Genomic DNA, 25,722 nt, shown 5'->3' with positions numbered 1-25,722 from the left:
TCAAAACTCAAGCACAGTGCCTCATACTTAATAGATATTTGTTGAGTCAGTAAAAGCATTTCTCCACGTATTGGTACCATCCCAGAAGAGATAAAAACCTTCAAAATTTATCTGGTTCAATTTACTTTATTCTGAAAGGCTCAGAATTTCTGTTTTGTAGTTGTTCGTTTTGTTGTGATTTGATTACAACATAAATTGAGTTTTTTCCCTATTTTTATAAATTGCAAAACGTCTGTCTATATATTATTCTCTTTCTTCACCTCTCCCTATCCTCTGTTAAAATATGGGTGGAGAAGGTATTTTTAAGCATGCCATAAAATCCAGAAAGTATAAGTAACTACTCAAAAATTTAAAATATACTGATGTAAAACAATTTTAAACACTTTAAACAAAATTGAAAAACAGTGATAAGCTGGGAAAATATTTTCAACATACATAAAGACTTAATATTCCCAATATACAATTAACTCTAAAAAATAAGAAGCAAGCATCCCTATTGAAAAGTTAGTAAGAGGCTGGGTGCAGTGGCTCACTCCTGTAATCCCAGCACTTTGGGAGACTAAGGCTGTTGGATCTTTTGAGCCCAGGAGTTCAAGACCAGCCTGGGCAACACATTGAAACCCCATCTCTACTAAAAATACAAAAAATAGCCAAGTGTGGTGGCCCATGGGGGCTGAGGTGAGAAGATCACCTGAGCCTTGGGAGGTCGAGGCTGCAGTGAGCTGTGATTGAGCCACTGCCCTCCAGCCTGGGCAAGAGAGTGAAACCCTGTCTCAAAAAAATAAAAATAAAAATAGAATAAAAGTTAATAAGAGGCATTAGCAACTAGAAAAATGCTAATAGCAAAAAAAGTGAAAAAACAATCTCAGTAATAATAATAAATTAAAAAAATGAAGTCTTTATCTCACTAAAATTTTAAAAATATATTGATAATATCAAATGTTGGAGAGAATATAAGAAAATTGTGAATGACTATTATTGGAACTGTACATTTCTGTATTTCTGGAATGTATTCTGCCCTTATGAATCAAAATCTAAAATTTATGTATTCTTTGCTAGACATTCTACTTATCATTATTTCTTCCAGGCTGTACTTTTTCAAGTGTGAATGGATGCATATTCAAGGATGTTCTTAGAGTTGTTTACTATAGCTAGAAAATTCAAAGAAGCTGAGTCCATCACTTAATACAGTTGGTTAAATCAAATACAGTACACCTCCATGTTCAGGTTGCAGACAGCATGTATCTATCTTAGTAGCAATTTAATTTTGTTTTTATCTTCACAGAAAGCTGTTTAAGGCCAGGCACCGTGGCTCACACCTGTAATCCCAGCATTTTGGGAGGCCGAGGCAGGCGGATCACCTGAGGTCAGGAGTTGAAGACCAGCTGGCCAACATGGCAAAACCCTGTCTCTATAAAAATACAAAAATTAGCCGGACATGATGGTGGGTGCCTGTAATCCCAGCTACTCGGGAGGCTGAGGCAGGAAATCGCCTGAATACGGGAGGCGGAGGTTGTAGTGAGCCGAGATCGCGCCATTGATTGAACTCCAGCCTGGGCGACAGAGCGAGACTCCATCTCGAAAAGGAAAAAAAGAAAAGAAAAGAAAGCTGTTTAAAAAGATACTCACCAAAGTGGGACTTGAACAGTGAAAACACATGGACACAGGGAGGGGAACATCACACACTGGGGCCTGTCAGGGAGCGGAGGACTAGCGGAGGGATATATATCATTAGGAGAAATACATAATGTAGATGACGGGTTGATGGGTGCAGCAAACCACCGTGGCACGTGTTTACCTGTGTAACAAACCTGCACGTTCTGCACAGGTACCCCAGAACTTAAAGTATAATAGTAATAATAATAATAATAAAACATACTGACCAAAATGTCAGCAGTGGTTCCCTCTTGATGGGGAGATTTGGGGTCATTTTAATTTTTCCCTCTATACAGTTCTGCCTTGTTTGACATTTCTAGGTGACTACTTATTTTTATAATCAGAAACAAACAAAAAGAAACAAACAAAAAACGAACAAAAACAAGAAAACCATTTTCATTTGGTAAAAAGCAATCAAACAAAAACCAAACTACCATTAGTGTATTTCAGCAGCCTCATTCTTTTAATTTTTTCTTTTATTAGATATTCATTGGTATTTCACTAAAACATATTTATTAAGGAATTACTACATCCAATATTACTATTATTCTAAAGTGTGGTAGTGGGATCACAGCTCACTGCACCTCCCCTTCCTGTGCTGAAGCCATCCTCCCACCTCAGCCTCCTGAGTAGCTGGGACTACAGGCCCACATCACCCTGCCCGGCTAAGAGTTTTTGTATTTTTTTTTTTTTTTTTTTGGCAGAGATGGGGTTTAACCATGTTGCCCGGGCTGCTCTCCAATTCCTGGGCTCAAGTGATCTACCTACCCCAACCTCTCGAAGTACTAGGAATACAAGTGTGAGCCACCATGCCTGGCCTAATTCCCATTTTTAATCATCCATAAGAATGAACATCTTCCCATGTCTTTTTGCTAATGGTATAACTTCTTGTGTTGCATATTTTCCTGTCCTGTACTAACCAGGTTAATACATAAAACAAACATTCTAAATGATTTCTGTTAACTAATGAAATCAAGATTAAATTGCAGCTATTTTAGGGGAAAATATATTACCAAGTGAGAAATATATCTTTTTTAGTATAAAAATTTACATTAGAAAAATGAAATATGATTTAAAAATTATTGCAGAACACACATAACTCTAACAACAAGAAACGCCACAACCCTGATGGAGAATGAAGTGGTGGGGACTCTCTCCCAGGTGCCTTAGGCTGAGACTCAGGGCAGTTACCTTTCTATGACTTTATTATTGCTGCTACTACTATGAATAACTATAAATAACTACATTTGCAGAACATTCTGACTCCCTTTCACAATCATCTCATTTCGTCTTTTCAGTGGCCCAGTTGGTTGACTGCCTCTGTATATTTACTATCATTTTACTTTTGAACTTTGCTTCCATCAGCAGGACTCTGCTACTTCTTCAAAGGGCAAGGCCTGAGCATCAAGGAACAGCAAAGGAACAAGCAGAAAAAGTTCATATCCACAGAACTTAGTCAGCTTTAGGAAAGCCCAAGCCTTGATGAAAAATCACATTTGCCCAGAGGTCTCTCAAAGAAAATTATGACGATGGTGACTCCAGACCCTTACTCTACCCCACTCCCTCAGCCTCTTCTGACAAAACTTCCAAAGGCACACCAAGAAATCCAGGATTCACTCATTTTACAAGTGCAGATGAGTAACCACAGAAAATGCCACAGAGTAAAGTCAAGAGTATTGTCCTTCCTTCTCTTAACCAACATTTCTCTACTTTTTAAATATATACCCCTTTCCTTTCAGCCTATACAAATGCAAAAGTCCAATCTTCATAGGAAAACTACAACACTAGTTGACCAAGAATATTAGAAATCAGGCAAAGTCTAGAACAGGGGTTCTACAAAATATTTTTATTCATAAATTATACTAAACAGAACATAACTCATTATCTAATAATATAGTACAGATGCAAACTCTATGCTAAGTGACCCTCTTAATATTTCCCTATCTAGAAATAGGAAGTTAGTCTACCTAAGGTCTGTATTTCCCAGAAATCGGTAACTAAAAATAATTACCTAGGCAGTACCTATACAGATGGAATAAAGTATATAGATAACTGTGTAGTTATTATTTTTAATAAACAACCACAGAAAATGAATGAAAAGAAAGATTTGTTCCATAATCCAAAAAGAAAGAAACTTCCATAATGCATGATTCTGGAACTCCCAAAAAAACCTAATATTAAAATTAGCTATCAATACTAATCATATTATACAGTTTTTTATGAGATGTGACAAAAACAGTAATAAATTGCATATTCACAGCTTCTCTCACTTCTCTACCTAGTAAGGAGAATTTTGTTTCTAAGATTAGATTTTAGTTTTCTTTTTCTTTTTTTTTTTTTTTTCTGAAGTGATGATAGTGAAGAAAAACTGAAAAGGATTGATTCAGGTTGAAAGGGGCCAAAAGTTAATAGCAGAGGAGAAATGAAGAGAATGGAAAAATAAACTAGAAACGAAAGATTTGGAAGAGGCTTTAGAGTTAAGACAAGAGGTTGAACCAAATATGAGATTACCACAAGAGATGGAAAGACAGCTTTTAAAGAGCATATGTCAAACTCAAAATACAGATACTAATAATATCACCACCAATTATGAGTACTGAAACCGTTGTTTGGTTTTGTTATAGGTTTGGTTTGGGAGATTATTTAGGTGAGTCTGAGGTAAACTCATGAATCCTTTAAATCTGAGTCTATAGGTTAAATACAGGAAGTCAGAGATTTCAAGTATGACAAGAATTCAGCACATTGTTGCAGGCTTGAAGACGAAGGGAACAAGGAATGTGGGTGGCCTCTAGATGGTGAGAGCAACTCCAGCTAACACCCAGAAAGGAAATGGAACTTCAGTCTTACAACCACAAGGAACTGAATTCAGCTAACCACAAGATGAGCTGGGAAGCAGATTTTTTTTTTCTCAGATCCACCAGACTAGAGCTCAATCCAGCCAGTACTTTGATTTCAGCCTTCTGAAACCCTGCAGAGAATTCAGCTACATTTTGCTGAACTTGTAACCTACTGAAACTGTGAGCTAATGTTGGGTTATTGTTTTAAGCCACTAAGATTGGGGTAGTTTGTTAAGCAGCAATACAAATCTAGTACAGGCAGCTAGTCACCAGATTACCCTATATGAAGCCTAGAAGTCATACCAATAATCAAAACTTCAAAACTGCTTCTTAGAACCTCACATCAAAATGAATGATCAGCCAAAGTATACTAGCTATTTGAGGAAAGCCTCCAAAATGAAAAGAAAAGCAAAAACAGAAATAGAACTTCAAGGAGACAGAGATGAAACAGAAAACAGTAGAAAAAATTTAATATAATTAATATAGAAGACTTTTTCATTCAAGAGTTGTTTATTAAGCACCTGTGTCAGGTAGCATTTTAGAAGCTAAGAAATCAGGAAAAAATATTGTGTTAATAAACTACCAACAGAATACTATGAAAAAGAAACAAAGCAAAGAAAAACAGTGAATTTTTAAATGTAGCTGAAATAAAACATTCAATAGAAGAATTAAATGGTAAGTCAAGAAAATCACCTAAAAATAATAGAACAAGAAGAAAAATGACAAAGAAAATATGAGAGAAAAGAGAAGAATATTAAATAATTACTTTTGATGTTCCACTGTTCAGCCAATAGAAGTTCATTCATTCATTCAGAATGAATGAATAGAGAAAGCAGAGGGGAAGAATTTAGCAAAGAAACCAGGAATTTTTCAGAAATCAAGGACACGTGTCTCCAGGTGATAAAGACTCCTCAAGTATCTAGATCAGTGAATGAAAAATTACATACACCAGGGCAAATTGTTGTGAAGTTCAGAGCATAGGGATAAAATTAAAATCCTAAAAGCCTCCAGAGAAAGAAAAAACAAAATAGGGCACAGATGAAAGAAGTGAAATAGAGTGACAGTGGACTTCCATAGTGACCCTGGAGGCTTGAGGTAAATTGAAGAATTTCTTTACAATCATAGGGCAAAATAATTTTCTATACCTAATCAATCAATCAATCATGCAAAGGTAGGTTAATACATTTCCAGGCATACAATAATTCAAATGGCTTACCTTCCAAGAACTTTTTATTAGGAAACTACTGGAGAACATCTCAGTAATAATAACCAATACAGAGAAGTAGCTGGAAAAAACAGAGAGAAGGTTTTTCTCTAATATCCAGTATGAGGGATGAGTAATGGAAAGTATCATGATGACAGCCATGTCACAGGTGGAAGCTTTAAACAAAAAAATGTTTGCAAGATAGGAAATTTCGCAGCTGCAATGAAGGATATCTGCATAAGTGCACAAATATTATAATACAACCACACTGGAAAGGGGCAGGAAGAGAAGTGAGGCTATGCGGATACTGTGAGGGTGTTGGATTTTCACCCACTAGAGTCATTAGGGAATGTCCAACATTGATAAATCAACAAACATCATCAAAAACATATTCTTTAGAAAATGGAATCAACACTAGAAAAAAAAGGAAAACAGCTAGTTTAGCTAAAAATGGTTGCCTCTAGGGAGTGGACTCAGGAGAAGTGATGGTTCAAGGAACTTTCATTTTTCATTATAAGCTCTAAAGTCCTATTTGAATTTTAATTACATGTATGTGTTATTTTGAAAAAACAATTTGAATTAACAATAAATAACATCTACTTAGTGCTTACTTTATGCTAAACACAGTGCAAGACACTTCATGTACATAATCTCATGTAATCCTGAAAACCCTCTGACATGGGAAATGTTACTCCGTTTTTTTTAGACTGTGGATCTGAAGTATCCAGCGATTAAGCTCCCAGCCTGGGATTACACAGTTGCTAGCGTATCCGTGATTTAAACCCAGGAAGCTTCATTCCAGAGGCCACATTCTTAACAAAACACCACATGTTCTCACTCGTAGGTGGGAACTGAACAATGAGATCACTTGGACTCGAGAAGGGGAACATCACACACTGGGGCCTATTATGGGGAGGGGGGAGGGGGGAGGGATTGCATTGGGTGTTATATGATGTAAAGGACGAGTTGATGGGTGCTGACGAGTTGATGGGTGCAGCACACCAACATGGCACAAGTATACATATATAACAAACCTGCACGTTATGCACATGTACCCTAGAACTTAAAGTATAACAATAATTTAAAAAAAAAAAATAATTCTATTTTAATTGAGAAAAATAGAAATAAAAGAAATGATTAGTAAAGTTATAACTGGGTTAATTTATTTGCTGGGTAATTCAACTTAAAAATAATTTTTTTATTAATAGTAAGGTGATGAGCAAAAATGAACATATTGCTTAAGCTATTAGATATTTCACTTTACATTTTCTTTTCATGATTTTAAAGATTATAATGACAACAAAAATTATAGTACAAAGGAAAAATGCAGACTACAAATTTGTAAACACTGCTTGATCACAAACATGTAAATCCTGAGATTCAGGATGAAAAGATAGATTTTATTTTCCCTTTGTACGCCAATAAAAACAGTTAATATAAAAAAAAAGAAAAGAATAGGGAGAGAAGGTAGAGAACTAGGTGGATGCATTTGCGTAGAGGTCAAGATGCATTTTGAATAGAAAAGCCCTGAACCCCTAGACTCTATTCTTTTTTGAAATGCTATATTACCATAATGATTTGCTGGCCCAACGTGGGCAGATTTCTTTGACAGGAAAAGCCAGTAAATTCCCCAATGAGAAATTCACCATGAGGAAAGGGAGAGTCTGGACCAGGGGCATGTGTTCAATAGTAGATTGTGGGGTTTTCGGGTATTCTGGTTCTGGCACAGTATGGCTGAATCTGGAAGCTTCTTTATGTCCGCTACCCAGGCACAGTACCGAGCAGCTGAGTGTGAGCCAATGAGTTATCACCTTGAGTGTGCACATATAGAGATTCCCTGCATAGCAATGCGGAAATGAGGGGTCTTCGGTTTTTCATATTTGTCAGCCGACAGTTTCTAAACCCCACCCCTCCATCTGCCTCTTGTGCCCCACATCTAGATAAACTGATAAGAAAGCCTAGATTATCCCTCCTGATTCAAACAGGCAATCCCTTGCCCATGTGCAGGAACTTCCACCCTGGTCCCACCTCCTGACCACAATAAAAACCTAGGCCAGTCTCCTTTCCTTGCTTTCTTTCAAGTCATTCAGAACTCCTTGAGAGGTCTGCCCTGCTCTTGCTAGAGATCTAAATTACATAAGCAATAAACTTTTGCATAGCCTCTTGGTGTGTGTGGGGTCGTCAATCTCAACATTTGCACAAAACAGCGTGGTAGTCCATCTGCCACTGCAGGTAACCGTAACAATTGGATGAAGGCAGGCAAGACTGTGGGGCATCAGTTTTCAAAAGCAACAGCACTCGTACTGGTAGCAATGACAGTCAAAACTGGTGAATGACCAATTTCGAGTCAGCCCCTTTGGTTCTCGCATGCTTGAAAGTAGGATTGGCCAAAGTAGGGTTGGCCCCTCATAATAAGTAAAACCTTGAAGTTCTTAGATGAAAAGTGAGAGAGACATTGAGGAAAACGTTTACTTAATGTGGTTAAGAAGAGCCTCAAAATGATTAAGTGGAAAAATAAAAGTGATGTCATTATAACTGAACATCAAGTTAGCGAAGCTCATGTTGTCAGACTATTATTTGAGAGTCACTTGAGAGAGAAGCAGAAGGAATTGCAAGCGTTTTTGTTTGTTTGTTTGTTTTTTGTTTTTTGTTTTTTTTTTTGCATGCCTCTGTGTCACAGATACTATAAAGGGAACATAATGTAAACAGTTCATGGAAGGTAGGTCATAATATCTCCATGTTACAGATAAAGAAACTGAGGCTCACATACATTTGTATAACTTGTCTAAGATCACAAAAGATAGGTGCAGCTGGGAAGACATCCCCTGCCAAAATGATTATCCTCAACTGGACTCTGAAATTCTACCTGAAAATTCGACCATTTAAAATTTATTTCTTAGGACTTTCCACTCTTTAAGAACCTTTTGTATCTAAAACATAAGTTCCTTTCTAGTAGGTTAATGCCTTAATACCTTATGAAAGGGAAGAAGGCTGATGGGTAACAGGGAAGAAAAGTATGAGGTTACTTGTTAAAAGGAAGATGAGTGCTTGAGAACAGAGCAAAGGTGCTGGTGAAATGGCTAAAAAAAGAAAAACACCGCCCAGGCAGATGCTGGCTGGAGTATGGTGCAGAGAAAAGATGTCCTGGATATGCCCTACCATCCTGGAATGTCAAAGCTCTACTTGACCCTTACAGATAACCTAGCCCAATTTTACAAATGGAGAAACTGAACCTCAAAGATGTAGTTACTTCCCTTGGTTAATACCCATGTGTTGTTAATACCCATGTATTGCAGGACTAGAATGAGGGTCAGCCAGTGCTAGTCTCTATCTCAGGGCCACTTCGGTTCATTTGTCATGCAGAATGATGTCTTCCCTTTAGCATTTACTAGATCTAGACTATGACCAAATCCAATCCAGGCATTATATGAAAGCCTCTACTATTTGGAGGAAAAAATATTCTATCAAAACTTTAGTCCATTTGCATTTCCACTTTAATGGAAAATGTTATTGAGATCAGTAAGTTCATATGCAGTTGTACAAAATAAATATAAAGTTACCATGTACATATCACCTAGTTTCCTCAAATGATAATATTTTGCAATGGTAATATTTAGCATTTTGCAATGGTAACATTTAGTATACTATCACAACCAGGTTATTGACATTGATACAATCCACCAATCTTATTCAAATGTCTTCAGTTTTACTTGTAATCATATATTCATGCCTCTATGTGTATATGTGTATTTTATCACATGTGTAAATCTGTACATTCACTACAACAGTCAAGATACTCACAAGTATTCTTTATGTTGTCCGTTTATAACTACACCACCTCCTTCCCACCCCACCCTACTTCTCTAACCTCTGTCAACCGCTAATCTATTCTCTATTTCTAAAAATTGATCATTTCAAAAATATTATGTAAGTGGAGTTATGTAGTAAATAACATTTTAGTATTTGGCTTTTTTTTTTCCCACATATCAAAGTTCCCTGGAGATTCAGCCAAATTGTTGCATGTATCAATATTTCATTCCTTTTTATTTCTGAGTAGTATTCCATGATGTGGATTTATCACAGTTTGTGGAATCATTCAAATGCTGAACCATTTATCTGGGTTGGTTTTGTTTTGGGCTAATACTAATAAAATTGCTATGAACATTTATGTGCAAGTTTGTGTGAACATAAGTTTTCATTTTCCTGGGATAAAAGCCCAAGGGTGCAATTGCTGCGTTGTGTGGTAACCGCACTTACAGTTTTATAAGAAACTGCCAAATTGTTTTCCATTGTGACTGTGCCACATAACATTCCCATCAGCAATAGAGGAATGATCCAATTTCTCCATATTCTCAGAAACATTTGGTGTTGTCACTATTTTTTATTTTAGACATCTTGATAGTTGTATAGTGATATCTCATTGTGGGTTTAATTTGCATTTCCCTGATGACTTTTGATGCTGAACATCTTTTCACATGGCTATTTGTCATCTGTATATCCTCTTTGGTGAATGTCTGTTCATGTCTTTTACCCATTTTCAAATTTGATTGTTTTTTTACTGTTGAGTTTTAAGAGTTCTTCACATAGCCTAGATACTAGCCCTTTGTCTGGTGTGTGGCTTGCAAATGTTTTCACCCATTCTGTACCTTATCTTTTCATCCTTTTTAACAAAATCTTTTACAGATCCAAAGTTTTTAATTTTGATAAGGTTCAACTTAACAATTTTTCCTTTTATGGATTGTACTTTTGGTGCCAAGTCTAAGAACATTTTGCTTGAATCCCTTGACGTTGTCCATTCTATGGTCTCATTGCACCTCAACTGGACAACCATGATAGTCTCTCCACTGCTATCTGCTCCTGCCATTGAAAATGAATTCATCCTACCCCAAACTGCCAGACTGTAATTAATGTAGCACAGGTACAATCACAGAAATGCTGTCCTCAAAGCTTCAGAGGTCCCCACTGAATACTAAAGTACAATCTCTCCTGCCTAGAATTGTAACTCATGCACCCCACCTGCCACTTTTTCTGCTTCTGCCCAGCCAACTCCCTTCCCCCTTAATATGCCATAGTCTGGACAAAACAACTACTAGCTGCTTTCCAAGAAGCACTTATAATTATGGTAGTGGTAGGGATGTGAACTGGGAAGAATGGACTTCTGAAGTGATACATAAAACTCCCTTTCCACCACTGAAAATTCTACCTAACTTATCAATACCCATTTAAAATGCCACCGTCTCCATGGAACTGTTCTTGATTGCCCCCAACTGGCATGTGTTATCTCCCTCACTCCACTAAACTAACAGCACATTGCACCTCTCTTACCACACTTATTTCATTCTCCCATTTGTACCCCAGTCTTATACATTTTGCAAGATGTCAGTCTGCCCAACGGCAGGAATTGTGTCCTCCTCATCTTTGATCCCCCTGCAGGACCTGGTACACAAAAAGGACCCAGAATTGTTTATTTGACTGGAACCACATCAGCATCACACCAGTTCAGATGCACATGGCCTATTCACCATATAAAACAAAATAAAAAAGCAAACTATGCTCATTTTTCTAGCCTCCAGGCCAGCTTTAAGATTTTTCCTAACCATTTCCTCCTTTCTTCCACATCCTTCCCTCTACACATAACCAAAGCAGAAAGAAGAAAAAGAAATAAACGCTGAAGCTGACGCCACACTGAAATTTTATTTTATTTCTTTATTTTTTACAGGGCTTTGATGCCTGGGTCTGAAAAAGGCACTGACTCCTGCCAAATGTTGTTGGTTTGTTTTTTATTTTTTAATTTTCAAAAAATTTTATGGGTTCAAGGTAGGTGTACACATTTATGGTATACATAAGATACTTTGATACAGGCATGCAACAAGCAATAATCACATTATGGAAAATGGAGAATCCATCCCCTGAAGCATTTATTCTTTGTGTTACAAACAATACAGTTATACTCTTTGAGTTATTTTTTTTTAATTTATTTATTATTATTATACTTTAAGTTGTAGGGTACATGTGCATAACGTGCAGGTTTGTTACATATGTATACTTGTGCCATGTTGCTGTGCTGCAGCCATCAACTCGTCATTTACATCAGGTATAACTCCCAATGCAATCCCTCCCCCCTCCCCCCTCCCCCCTTCCCATGATAGGCCCCGGTGTGTGATGTTCCCCTTCCTGAGTCCGAGTGATCTCATTGTTCAGTTCCCACCTATGAGTGAGAACATGCGGTGTTTGGTTTTCTGTTCTTGTGATAGTTTGCTAAGAATGATGGATTCCAGCTGCATCCAAGTCCCTACAAAGGACTCAAACTCATCCTTTTTTATGGCTGCATAGTATTCCATGGTGTATATGTGCCACATTTTCTTAATCCAATCTGTCACTGATGGACATTTGGGTTGATTCCAAGTCTTTGCTATTGTGAATAGTGCTGCAATAAACATACGTGTGCATGTGTCTTTATAGCAGCATAATTTATAATCCTTTGGGTATATACCCAGTAATGGGATGGCTGGGTCATATGGTACATCTAGTTCTAGATCCTTGAGGAATCGCCATACTGTTTTCCATAATGGTTGAACTAGTTTACAATCCCACCAACAGTGTAAAAGTGTTCCTATTTCTCCACATCCTCTCCAGCACCTGTTGTTTCCTGACTTTTTAATGATTGCCATTCTAACTGGTGTGAGATGGTATCCCATTGTGGTTTTGATTTGCATTTCTCTGATGGCCAGTGATGATGAGCATTTTTTCATGTGTCTGTTGGCTGTATGAATGTCTGCTTTTGAGAAATGTCTGTTCATATCCTTTGCCCACTTTTTGATGGGGTTGTTTGTTTTTTTCTTGTAAATTTGTTAGAGTTCTTTGTAGGTTCTGGATATTAGCCCTTTGTCAGATGAGTAGATTGCAAAAATTTTCTCCCATTCTGTAGGTTGCCTGTTCACTCTGATGGTAGTTTCTTTTGCTGTGCAGAAGCTCTTTAGTTTAATGAGATCCCATTTGTCAATTTTGGCTTTTGCTGCCGTTGCTTTTGGTGTTTTAGACATGAAGTCTTTGCCCATGCCTATGTCCTGAATGGTACTACCTAGGTTTTCCTCTAGGATTTTATTGGTATTAGGTCTAACATTTAAGTCTCTAATCCATCTTCAATTAATTTTCGTATAAGGAGTAAGGAAAGGATCCAGTTTCAGCTTTCTACTTATGGCTAGCCAATTTTCCCAGCACCATTTATTAAATAGGGAATCCTTTCCCCATTTCTTGTTTCTCTCAGGTTTGTCAAAGATCAAATGGCTGTAGATGTGTAGTATTATTTCTGAGGACTCTGTTCTGTTCCATTGGTCTATATCTCTGTTTTGGTACCAGTACCATGCTGTTTTGGTTACTGTAGCCTTGTAGTATAGTTTGAAGTCAGGTAGCATGATGCCTCCAGCTTTGTTCTTTTGACTTAGGATTGTCTTGGAGATGCGGGCTCTTTTTTGGTTCCATATGAACTTTAAAGCAGTTTTTTCCAATTCTGTGAAGAAACTCATTGGTAGCTTGATGGGGATGGCATTGAATCTATAAATTACCTTGGGCAGTATGGCCATTTTCACGATATTGATTCTTCCTATCCATGAGCATGGTATGTTCTTCCATTTGTTTGTGTCCTCTTTTATTTCACTGAGCAGTGGTTTGTAGTTCTCCTTGAAGAGGTCCTTTACATCCCTTGTCAGTTGGATTCCTAGGTATTTGATTCTCTTTGAAGCAATTGTGAATGGAAGTTCATTCCTGATTTGGCTCTCTGTTTGTCTGTTACTGGTGTATAAGAATGCTTGTGAGTTTTGCACATTAATTTTGTATCCTGAGACTTTGCTGAAGTTGCTTATCAGCTTAAGGAGATTTTGGGCTGAGACAATGGGGTTTTCTAAATATACAATCATGTCATCTGCAAACAGGGACAATTTGACTTCTTCTTTTCCTAACTGAATACCCTTGATTTCTTTCTCTTGCCTGATTGCCCTAGCCAGAACTTCCAACACTATGTTGAATAGGAGTGGTCAGAGAGGGCATCCCTGTCTTGTGCCAGTTTTCAAAGGGAATTTTTCCAGTTTTTGCCCATTCAGTATGGTATTGGCTGTGGGTTTGTCATAAATAGCTCTTATTATTTTGAGGTACGTTCCATCAATACCGAATTTATTGAGCGTTTTTAGCATGAAGGGCTGTTGAATTTTGTCAAAAGCCTTTTCTGCATCAATTGAGATGATCATGTGGTTCTTGTCTTTGGTTCTGTTTATATGCTGGATTATGTTTATTGATTTGCGAATGTTGAACCAGCCTTGCATCCCAGGGATGAAGCCCACTTGATCATGGTGGATAAGCTTTTTGATGTGTTGCTGAATCCGGTTTGCCAGTATTTTATTGAGGATTTTTGCATCAATGTTCATCAGGGATATTGGTCTAAAATTCTCTTTTTTTGTTGTGTCTCTGCCAGGCTTTGGTATCAAGATGATGTTGGCCTCATAAAATGAGTTAGGGAGGATTCCCTCTTTTTCTATTGATTGGAATAGTTTCAGAAGGAATGGTACCAACTCCTCCTTGTACCTCTGGTAGAATTCAGCTGTGAATCCATCTGGTCCTGGACTTTTTTTGGTTGGTAGGCTATTAATTGTTGCCTCAATTTCAGAGCCTGCTATTGGTCTATTCAGGGATTCAACTTCTTCCTGGTTTAGTCCTGGAAGAGTGTAAGTGTCCAGGAAATTATCTATTTCTTCTAGATTTTCCAGTTTATTTGCGTAGAGGTGTTTATAGTATTCTCTGATGGTAGTTTGTATTTCTGTGGGGTCGGTGGTGATATCCCCTTTATCATTTTTAATTGTGTCGATTTGATTCTTCTCTCTTTTCTTCTTTATTAGTCTGGCTAGTGGTCTGTCAATTTTGTTGATCTTTTCAAAAAACCAACTCCTGGATTCATTGATTTTTTGGAGGGTTTTTTGTGTCTCTATCTCCTTCAGTTCTGCTCTGATCTTAGTTATTTCTTGCCTTCTGCTAGCTTTCAAATGTGTTTGCTCTTGCTTCTCTAGTTCTTTTAATTGCGATGTTAGAGTGTCAATTTTAGATCTTTCCTGCTTTCTCTTGTGGGCATTTAGTGCTATAAATTTCCCTCTACACACTGCTTTAAATGTGTCCCAGAGATTCTGGTATGTTGTATCTTTGTTCTCATTGGTTTCAAAGAACATCTTTATTTCTGCCTTCATTTCGTTATGTACCCAGTAGTCATTCAGGAGCAGGTTGTTCAGTTTCCATGTAGTTGAGCGGTTTTGATTGAGTTTCTTAGTCCTGAGTTCTAGTTTGATTGCACTGTGGTCTGAGAGACAGTTTGTTATAATTTCTGTTCTTGTACATTTGCTGAGGAGTGCTTTACTTCCAATTACGTGGTCAATTTTGGAGTAAGTATGATGTGGTGCTGAGAAGAATGTATATTCTGTTGATTTGGGGTGGAGAGTTCTATAGATGTCTATTAGGTCTGCTTGCTGCAGAGATGAGTTCAATTCCTGGATATCCTTGTTAACTTTCTGTCTCGTTGATCTGTCTAATGTTGACAGTGGAGTGTTGAAGTCTCCCACTATTATTGTATGGGAGTCTAAGTCTCTTTGTAAGTCTCTAAGGACTTGCTTTATGAATCTGGGTGCTCCTGTATTGGGTGCATATATATTTAGGATAGTTAGCTCTTCCTGTTGAATTGATCCCTTTACCATTATGTAATGGCCTTCTTTGTCTCTTTTGATCTTTGATGGTTTAAAGTCTGTTTTATCAGAGACTAGTATTGCAACCCCTGCTTTTTTTTGTTCTCCATTTGCTTGGTAAATCTTCCTCCATCCCTTTATTTTGAGCCTATGTATGTCTCTGCGTGTGAGATGGGTCTCCTGAATACAGCAGACTGATGGGTCTTGACTCTTTATCCAGTTTGCCAGTCTGTGTCTTTTAATTGGAGCATTTAGTCCATTTACATTTAAGGTTAATATTGTTATGTGTGAACTTGATCCTGCCATTATGATATTAACTGGTTATTTTGCTCGTTAGTTGATGCAGTTTCTTCCTATCCTCGATGGTCTTTACATTTTGGCATGTTTTTGCAATGGCTGGTACCGGTTGTTCCTTTCCATGTTTAGTGCTTCCTTCAGGGTCTCTTGTAAGGCAGGCCTAGTGGTGACAAAATCTCTAAGCATTTGCTTATCCGTAAAGGATTTTATTTCTCCTTCACTTATGAAACTTAGTTTGGCTGGATATGAAATTCTGGGTTTAAAATTCTTTTCTTTAAGAATGTTGAATATTGGCCCCCACTCTCTTCTGGCTTGTAGAGTTTCTGCTGAGAGATCTGCTGTTAGTCTGATGGGCTTCCCTTTGTGGGTAACCCGACCTTTCTCTCTGGCTGCCCTTAAGATTTTTTCCTTCATTTCAACTTTGGTGAATCTGGTAATTATGTGTCTTGGAGTTGCTCTTCTCGAGGAGTATCTTTGTGGCGTTCTCTGTATTTCCTGGATTTGAATGTTGGCCTGCCCTACTAGGTTGGGGAAGTTCTCCTGGATGATATCCTGAAGAGTGTTTTCCAACTTGGTTCCATTTTCCCCCTCACTTTCAGGCACCCCAATCAGACGTAGATTTGGTCTTTTTACATAATCCCATACTTCTTGCAGGCTTTGTTCATTTCTTTTTCTTCTTTTTTCTTTTGGTTTCTCTTCTCGCTTCATTTCATTCATTTGATCCTCAATCGCTGATACTCTTTCTTCCAGTTGATCGAGTCGGTTACTGAAGCTTGTGCATTTGTCACGTATTTCTCGTGTCATGGTTTTCATCTCTTTCATTTCGTTTAGGACCTTCTCTGCATTAATTACTCTAGCCATCAATTCTTCCACTTTTTTTTCAAGATTTTTAGTTTCTTTGCGCTGGGTACGTAATTCCTCCTTTAGCTCTGAGAAATTTGATGGACTGAAGCCTTCTTCTCTCATCTCGTCAAAGTCATTCTCCGTCCAGCTTTGATCCGTTGCTGGCGATGAGCTGCGCTCCTTTGCCGGGGGAGATGAGCTCTTATTTTTTGAATTTCCAGCTTTTCTGCCCTGCTTTTTCCCCATCTTTGTGGTTTTATCTGCCTCTGGTCTTTGATGATGGTGATGTACTAATGGGGTTTTGGTGTAGGTGTCCTTCCTGTTTGATAGTTTTCCTTCTAACAGTCAGGACCCTCAGCTGTAGGTCTGTTGGAGATTGCTTGAGGTCCACTCCAGACCCTGTTTGCCTGGGTATCAGCAGCAGAGGCTGCAGAAGATAGAATATTTCTGAACAGCGAGTGTACCTGTCTGATTCTTGCTTTAGAAGCTTCCTCTCAGGGGTGTACTCCTCCCTGTGAGGTGTGGGGTGTCAGACTGCCCCTAGTGGGGGATGTCTTCCCAGTTAGGCTACTCAGGGGTCAGGGACCCACTTGAGCAGGGAGTCTGTCCCTTCTCAGATCTCAACCTCCGTGTTGGGAGATCCACTGCTCTCTTCAAAGCTGTCAGACAGAGTCGTTTGCGTCTGCAGAGGTGTCTGCTGCGTTTGTTTAGTTTACTGTGCCCTGTCCCCAGAGGTGGAGTCTACAGAGACAGGCAGGTTTCCTTGAGCTGCTGTGAGCTCCACCCAGTTCGAGCTTCCCAGCAGCTTTGTTTACCTACTTAAGCCTCAGCAATGGCGGGCGCCCCTCCCCCAGCCTCGCTGCTGCCTTGCCGGTAGATCACAGACTGCTGCACTAGCAATGAGGGAGGCTCCGTGGGTGTGGGACCCTCCCGGCCAGGTGTGGGATATGATCTCCTGGTGTGCCTGTTTGCTTAAAGCGCAGTATTGGGGTGGGAGTTACCCGATTTTCCAGGTGTTGTGTGTCTCAGTTCCCCTGGCTAGGAAAAGGGACTCCCTTCCCCCTTGCACTTCCCAGGTGAGGCAATGCCTCGCCCTGCTTCAGCTCTCGCTGGTCGGGCTGCAGCAGCTGACCAGCACCGATCGTCCGGCACTCCCCAGTGAGATGAACCCAGTACCTCAGTTGAAAATGCAGAAATCACCGGTCTTCTGTGTCGCTCGCGCTTGGAGTTGGAGACTGGAGCTGCTCCTATTCGGCCATCTTGCTCCGCCCCCTCTTTGAGTTATTTTAAAATGTACATTTACAGTATTATTGACTTTGGTTGCCCTGTTCACACTGAAATTTTAAACACCTCTGTGAGCAATATTTTCAAATCAGAAGTAAGTAACGTTTCATTCTATCTTGAGTGCAATAGTGTGCCATGCCTCTAACAACTTCTCTAGTAGCCTACTGCACCCTCGAATTTACTTACAACTCCCATCTTGGCAATTCTTCAGCTCCCCTGTAATTCAAGGCAGAGAAGCAATGAGGTGGTATTGCCTCGGTTTTCTTCTAGGGTTTTTATGGTTTTAGGTCTAACATTTAAGTCTCTAATCCATCTTGAATTAATTTTTGTATAAGGTGTAAGGAAGGGATCCAGTTTCAGCTTTCTACTTATGGCTAGCCAGTTTCCCCAGCATCATTTATTAAATAGGGAATCCTATCCCCATTTCTTGTTTTTGTCAGGTTTGTCAAAGATCAGATGGTTGTAGATGTGTGGTATTATTTCTGAGGGCTCTGTTCTGTTTCATTGGTCTGTATCTCTGTTTTGGTACCAGTACCATGCTGTTTTGGTTACCGTAGTCTTGTAGTATAGTTTGAAGTCAGGTAGCATGATGCCTCCAGCTTTGTTCTTTCAGCTTAGGACTGTCTTGGCAATGCGGGCTCTTTTTTGGTTCCATATGAACTTTAAAGTAGTTTTTTCCAATTCTGTGAAGAAAGTCATTGGTAGCTTAATGGGGATGGCATTGAATCTATAAATTACCTTGGACAGTATGGCCATTTTCACGATATTGATTCTTCCTATGCATGAGCATGGAATGTTCTTCCATTTGTTTGTGTCCTCTTTTATTTCATTGAGCAGTGGTTTGTAGTTCTCCTTGAAGAGGTCCTTCACATCCCTTGTAAGTTGGATTCCTAGGTGTTTTATTCTCTTTGAAGCAATTGTGAATGGGAGTTCACTCATGATTTGGCTCTCTGCTTATCTGTTATTGGTGTATAAGAATGCTAGTGACTTTTGCACATTGATTTTGTATCCTGAGACTTTGCTGAAGTTGCTTATCAGCTTAAGGAGATTTCGGCTGAGACGATGGGGTTTTCTAAATATGCATGTGTAAGGACTTCATGTCTAAAACACCAAAAGCAATGGCAACAGAAGCCAAAATTGACAAATGGGATCTAATTAAACTAAAGAGCTTCTGCACAGCAAAAGAAACTACCATCAGAGTGAACAGGCAACCTACAGAATGGGAGAAAATTTTTGCAATCTACTCATCTGACAAAGGACTAATATCCAGAACCTACAAAGAACTCTAACAAATTTACAAGAAAAAAAAAAACAACTCCATCAAAAAGTGGGCAAAGGATATGAACAGACACTTCTAAAAAGAAGACATTTATGCAGACAACAGACACATGAAAAAATGCTCATCATCACTAGCCATCAGACAAAGGCAAATCAAAACCACAATGAGATACCATCTCACACCAGTTAGAATGGCGATCATTAAAAAGTCAGAAAACAACAGGTGCTGGAGAGAATGTGGAGAAATAGGAACACTTTTACACTGTTGGTGGGACTGTAAACTAGTTCAACCATTGTGGAAGACAGTTTGGCAATTCCTCAAGGATCTAGAACTAGAAATACCATTTGACTCAGCCATCCCATTACTGGGTATATACCCAAAGGATTATAAATCATGCTGCTATAAAGACATATGCACACGTATGTTTATTGTGGCACTATTCACAATAGCAAAGACTTGGAACCAACCCAAATGTCCATCAATGACAGACTGAATTAAGAAAATGTGGCACATATACACCGTGGAATACTATGCAGCCATAAAAAAGGATGAGTTCATGTCCTTTGTAGGGACATGGACGAAGCTGGAAACCACCATTCTCAGCGAACTATCACAAGAGCAGAAAACCCAACACTGCATTTTCTCACTCATAGGTGGGAATTGAACAATGAGAACACGTGGTCACAGGAAGGGGAACATCACACACTGGTGCTGTTGTGGGGTTGGGGGAGGAGGGAGGGATAACTTTAGGTGATACACCTAATGTAAATGATGAGTTAATGGGTGCAGCACAGCATGTCCTTTGTAGGGACATGGATGCATACATGGCACATGTATACATATGTTACGAACCTGCACATTGTTCACATGTACCCTAGAACTTAAAGTATGATAAAAAAGAAAAAAAAAGAAAAGAAAAGCAATGAGGTGTCAGAGAGTCCATTGTTTCTAGCACTTCCAGGAAAAAGATTAGATCTTTTTCTTTTTACAATCCCAATTCTTGCTTATCAAATACATATCTACTGTTTTGAGCACATAGATTATAATTTTTAAATGCTCATTGAATTAAACAAGTGAATCAAGTCACTGAAGCCTTGTTAGCTTCCTAAACCACATTAGAAACAAAAAGAATAAAAGAGCATTACAGATAACAACATATCAAAAACTTGGTATTTTTAGCTGACTTTTTTTTAACACTGGCAAGTGGTTTGGATCTATTGGTGTATAAAAAAATGTTTTCTCCATTATAATAATATATCTAGAAAAAGTGTATTTCTCCATAGGAGTGTAAAATTCTTTCTACTTTACCTGAAATACTGCCTCTCTCAAATGTAAATGTAGTTTCATTGTGAAAGTCTCTTTAAGATAACCAAGTATTGTACAGTCTATATCTTGTCTGAGTAAAGGTTTTGTCAGATCAACAGATTTCTCCTTTTGGTTCTAGAAATTAACTATCCTCTTGTAGTCACCCACTCAAGAAGAGTTGCTCTGATGTGGATTCACCAGCTATACTAACAAAAAAGTGGGAGCTGTCAATGAAAAGACATAAAATAACTTCACTTTCAAGAGCTGTTCTAGACATTCATTTTGGTTTTTGCCCTGCAGTAGATATGGTGAAAGCAGACATCTGCAATCCTTGATTTGGGGATTCACTCTTACATGCACGTGCAACTAACATTTATGAGCATCTGATATAAGCCAGACACTGTCGACTGGCACTAAGGAAAAGTGCAAAAATAAATAAACTGTAGCCACAGCCTTGAGAGAGTGCACAGTGCAAGGAGAAGAGATGTGTTCAAAATGCTATGGTACCTCAGAAAAACAAGCAATGAATTTTGCCTGGAAGATTCCTCATAGGAGACATTACATTGAATCTGAGCCTTGGAAGAAATGTAAGAGCTTGCCAAGTAGAAAGGAAATACAAGGAAGATGGGGAAACAGTCTATATAATAGGCTAGCAAATAAATGTATCACAAATGAATGTGACAGATCCAGGAATAAGTGGTTCTGTGTGGTTTGCAGATGGAGTAATGAGTCTTAAAACATCGGCCTGCGTAGGGAGATTGGAGCAGGGATTTTAAAAGATTTTGATTTACCACAGTTAATGTTTCCCTTTTGATTGACAACAATTGCTCATAGCAACATGAAGAAATCTAGGAGAACTGAGCAGCTAACTGCCTGTGTTGAGTGTTTTCAAATCCTTTACCTCATTTGGGCCTCACAGCTATATCATGAGGTGGCGTTTCTTATGCCCATTCTACAAATAGAAACCTAGGACCCTAGGTTATTAAGTCTCTGTATCAGCTCACCCCAGTCTCTGTTGCTTCAAAGTCTGTTTCCATTGCTCTGCGTTATGTATCTCCTCGCTTGATAAGTTAAAAAAAAAAAAAAAAAAAAAAAAGGTCAGTGGGGGAGGAGGACAAAGAAAGGGACTGCAAATTTCTCAGTATATGAGTTCTAGGATCCTGTTTTCAAAGTGGTGTTTATAAGTAGGTATAAACATCCCCTTTTCTATTTAATCTTAGCTACTCTTAAAAGCCCATTTTAAGCCCTATCTTGAAGGGTAGAGAATCACTCTGGCCCATGAGTATCACCTCACAGGAATTAAGCATAGCCTTCATTACATTCATTTCTTGCCATACATTGTCAATCTTCTCTTTCTGAACCAGTCTTATCACCCTCTTAGTTGATAAGCTCCTTCAGATGCCTTACTTATGGCCTTTTGCCAGCAGCCCCCACCTCAATGCCTTACACACAACACACATTCCCTACATGTTGGTTCCCTGAGTATAAATTAGGACTCTTTGGCCCGGTTCTGAGGAAAAAAATTGAAACACTCTATAGAATTTTCTCCAAGAAAATTTTGAAGCCAGATGGTTTCACAAACAATATTTTATCAAACATTTGAGGAAGAGGTAGTTTCTCTGCTATTTAAACTGCTTCAGAGCAAAGGAAAAGATGGAATGTATCCTAAATCATTTACAAAGCCAATATAATGCAATAATAAAACTTGATAAAGATACTCCCGAAATAAAGCTTAAATCCCATTAGGAGTATTGAGGCAAAATGGAGACAACACAGCTTTGCATCTGGGTTAGAGCACTTACTCACTTTATCTCCTTGGTAGTATGATTTAACTTTTTCATAACTATGGTTTTACTAATGATAAGATAAATAAAATAATAGTACGGTATGACAATATAGGGCTACTCCAGGTTCAACAAAAGTAGTCATGATGATGATGATGCTCACATTTATTATTTGTCTGGCACTGTTCTAAGACCTTTATATGCATGAATACCTAATCTTCTCAACAACCCTAAGGTAGGTATTACTCTAATCCCCATTTTGCAAGTGAAGTACCTGTGACAGCATGAAGAGAAGTACCACAGTTATACAACTTGTAAATGACAGTACTATGGTCTGAATGTCGTCTGTGTCTCTCCAAAATCTGTATATTGAAATTACAACCCGCAATTTGATGGGATTAGACCTTTGGGAAGTAACTCTAGTATCAGGGCAAAGCCCTCACGAATGGGATTAATTCCATTATAAAATACACACAAGGGAGCTTGTTTTCCCTTTCTGCTATGTGAGCATGCAGTGAGAAGGTGTTGTGTGTGGGGAACCAGCCCTCGCCAGACACTGAATCTGCCAGCACCTTCCAGCCTCCAGAACTGTGAGAAGTAAATTTCTCTTGTTTACAAACTTCCTAGTATTTTGTTATAGTGGCCCAAACAAACTAAGTTGAGTCAGGGTTTGAACCTAGGCAGACTGGCTCCAGGTCTCATACCCTTAGCAGCTCCTCTAGTCATTAATATTAGTGTCATATTGCAAAGGAAAATATGTGCTATATTTTATCAATGCAGAAAAATAAAAGAACAAGAAAAAAAAACAGCTTTTTGTTGAAAAATAAACTTTAAGTGATTTAGGGTACATCTTTATTTAAAAAATTTTGTATTGAAACAAAGATCAATATTGGACTTAACTTTGAAATTCATTTAAAGTCACAAACAAGACCAATTAGTCTGCAGAAATTTCTATTAATTTACATTGTTCTTAGAATTTCTAATGATCATTATCCTGAGCATTGCAGCCAATGTAATTAGGCATGAAAATAAACAAGAAGTCTGGCTTAGCCCATTTGCATTGCTATAAAGCAATACCTGAGGTTGGGTAATTTATATTGAGAAGAGGTTTATCTGGCTTACAGTTCTGCAGGCTGTACAAGCATAGCACCAGCATCTGTTTCTGGTGAGGGTTTCAGGTGCCTTCTGCTCATGGCAGAAGGCTAAGGGGAGCCGGTGTACATAAATCACATGGCAGAAAGTGAGAGAGAGGGGAGGAGTTGCCATGCTTTTTAACACTTGGATCTCAAGGGAAGTAAGAGCAAGAATTCAATCCTGTGAGAATGACTTCAAGTCATTCATGAGGGACCTGCCCCCATGACCTAAATCCCTTCTACTAGGCCCACCTTTAACAATGGGGATCAAATTTTAACATGAGATTTAGAGGGGACAAAAATCCAAACAATAACAAGGTCTAAGCATTGTAAAGGAGATGGTATGATCATGGATCTGAAAGTATCAAGAAAATCAACTTAAAACTTATTCACGCTGGTAAGGGGAACTGGTTGCAAAATAAAATTACTCAACAGTTCTATATGTCTGCAAAAAACCCAAAGTTATAAAAAGTCTAATTCAAATAATTCTATTTTAAATAGCAGCACAATTATAAAACAAATAGAAATAAACTTAGCAAGATATGTGAAGGACCAGACCATATAAACAGAAAAGAACTACAAAATCTGCAATGCATAAAAGACAGATAAATGCAAAGTCTAGAAGTTACCTATAATTCCAACAAGAAGTTCAATGTTTTTGTGAGGAAATTTTTCTATGATTCTAAATTTTGTTCAAGAAAGTAAAAAGATGAAAAAAAAACCTATGGATTTCTTTTTTTGGAGGATAGGAGTGAAATGAATAAAAAGCCAGATACAATATCACAAATTATAAGTAAAAGTTGTGTTCTATCCGTACATTCATGGACAGACAGATGAATGTAACAGAGGGAAAATAAAAACAGAAATAAATGTATCTAATAATTTAGTATTTTATAAAAATTGCATTTCGAGTCAATATAGGATGAATTGATTTTTAAACAAATAATAAACAAATTTAGTCTCATGGCAGAGGGGAAATTTCCTTTAAGTGGAAGAAATCCACGCTTCTTTCCCCCTTTCTCCAACTCTGCTGTCTCAAAAGCAAATGTGATGGCTGGAGCTCTATCAGCCATTCTGTAGCCATTAATATGAGTAGGAGCAGAATGGTAGACTAGCGAGTTGAAGGGTAGCTCAGCACCTAAAGATGTTCTGAAGCCAACACTGGACTGATAACTACTGAACTTATTTTATGTCAGAGAAAACTGGACTTCAATATTTTTAGAGACATTTTTACTTGGGAGTTTCCTCTCATATGCAATTGAGCTGAATCCTACCTGATACAGATTCCTACCTAACAACTTAAATGCAAATAAACATTACCTTTTTAAAGAGTAAGTAGACATTTTAGAAATAAGCCAGACTATAGAGAAATGTTTCTCACATCTTAGGGAAGAGAAGGCATAAGTGTATACACAAAAGCAAAATATATAAAGAAAAATTGACAATGGAAGAATTAAACTTTTAAAATATAAAAATCAGGAAAATGTACATCTTGGGAAATAGTTAAATAAAAGGTATTCAAAATTATCTTAAAAAATGAAAAGTTTCATATACATCAACAAGAAAAAGCTCTCAAATAACCGAATAAATAATATTATGAAGCAATTTCTAAGGAAGAATAACATTTGGCCTGTTAACATGTGAAACATATAAAAATAGTAGTGTGTATTGTTTCCCTTCCTGTGTCCATGTGCTCTTATGTTCAGCTCCCACATATAAGTGAGAACATGCTGTGTTTGGTTTTCTGTCCCTGTGTTAGTTTGGTGGGGATAATGGTTTCCAGTTCCATCCTGTCCCTGCAAAGGACATGATCTTGTTCCTTTTTATGGCTGCATAGTATACCATGGTATATACATACCACATTTTCTTTATCCAGTCTATCATTGATGGGCATTTGGGTTGATTCCATGTCTTTGCTATTGTGAATAGTGCTGCAATGAACATACACGTGTATGTATCTTGGTAACAGAATGATTTCTATTCCTTTGAGTATATATCCAGTAATGGGATTGCTGGGTCAAATGGTATTTCTGGTTCTAGATCTTTAAGGAATTGCCACACAGTCTTCCACAATGGTTAAACTAATTTACATTCCCACGAACAGTGCAAAAGTGTTCCTATTTCTCCACAACCTCACCAGCATCTGTTGTTTCTTGACTTTTTAATAACCACTGTTCTGACTGGTTGTGAGATGGTATCTCATTGTGGTTTTGATTTGCATTTCTCTAATGATCAGTGATAATGAGATTTTTTCATGTTTGTTGGCTGCATGAATGTCTTCTTTTGAGAAGTGTCTGTTCATGTCCTTTGCCCACTTTTTAATAGGGTTGTTTTCTTCTTATAAATTTAACTCCTTTAAACATGTTTAATATACAGAATTA

General features: G+C 38.0%; 1 protein-coding gene across 1 annotated transcript in view; it reads right to left on the bottom strand.

Moving 5' to 3' along the window:
* LOC102137288 (histone-arginine methyltransferase CARM1-like) overlaps positions 1–25,722 on the bottom strand; it is a 278,594-nt gene that overhangs the window by 149,660 nt on the left and 103,212 nt on the right.

Source organism: Macaca fascicularis, chromosome 15, assembly GCF_037993035.2.
Source record: "Macaca fascicularis isolate 582-1 chromosome 15, T2T-MFA8v1.1".
NCBI lineage: Eukaryota > Metazoa > Chordata > Mammalia > Primates > Cercopithecidae > Macaca > Macaca fascicularis.
This window is presented reverse-complemented; position numbering and strand designations above follow the sequence as displayed.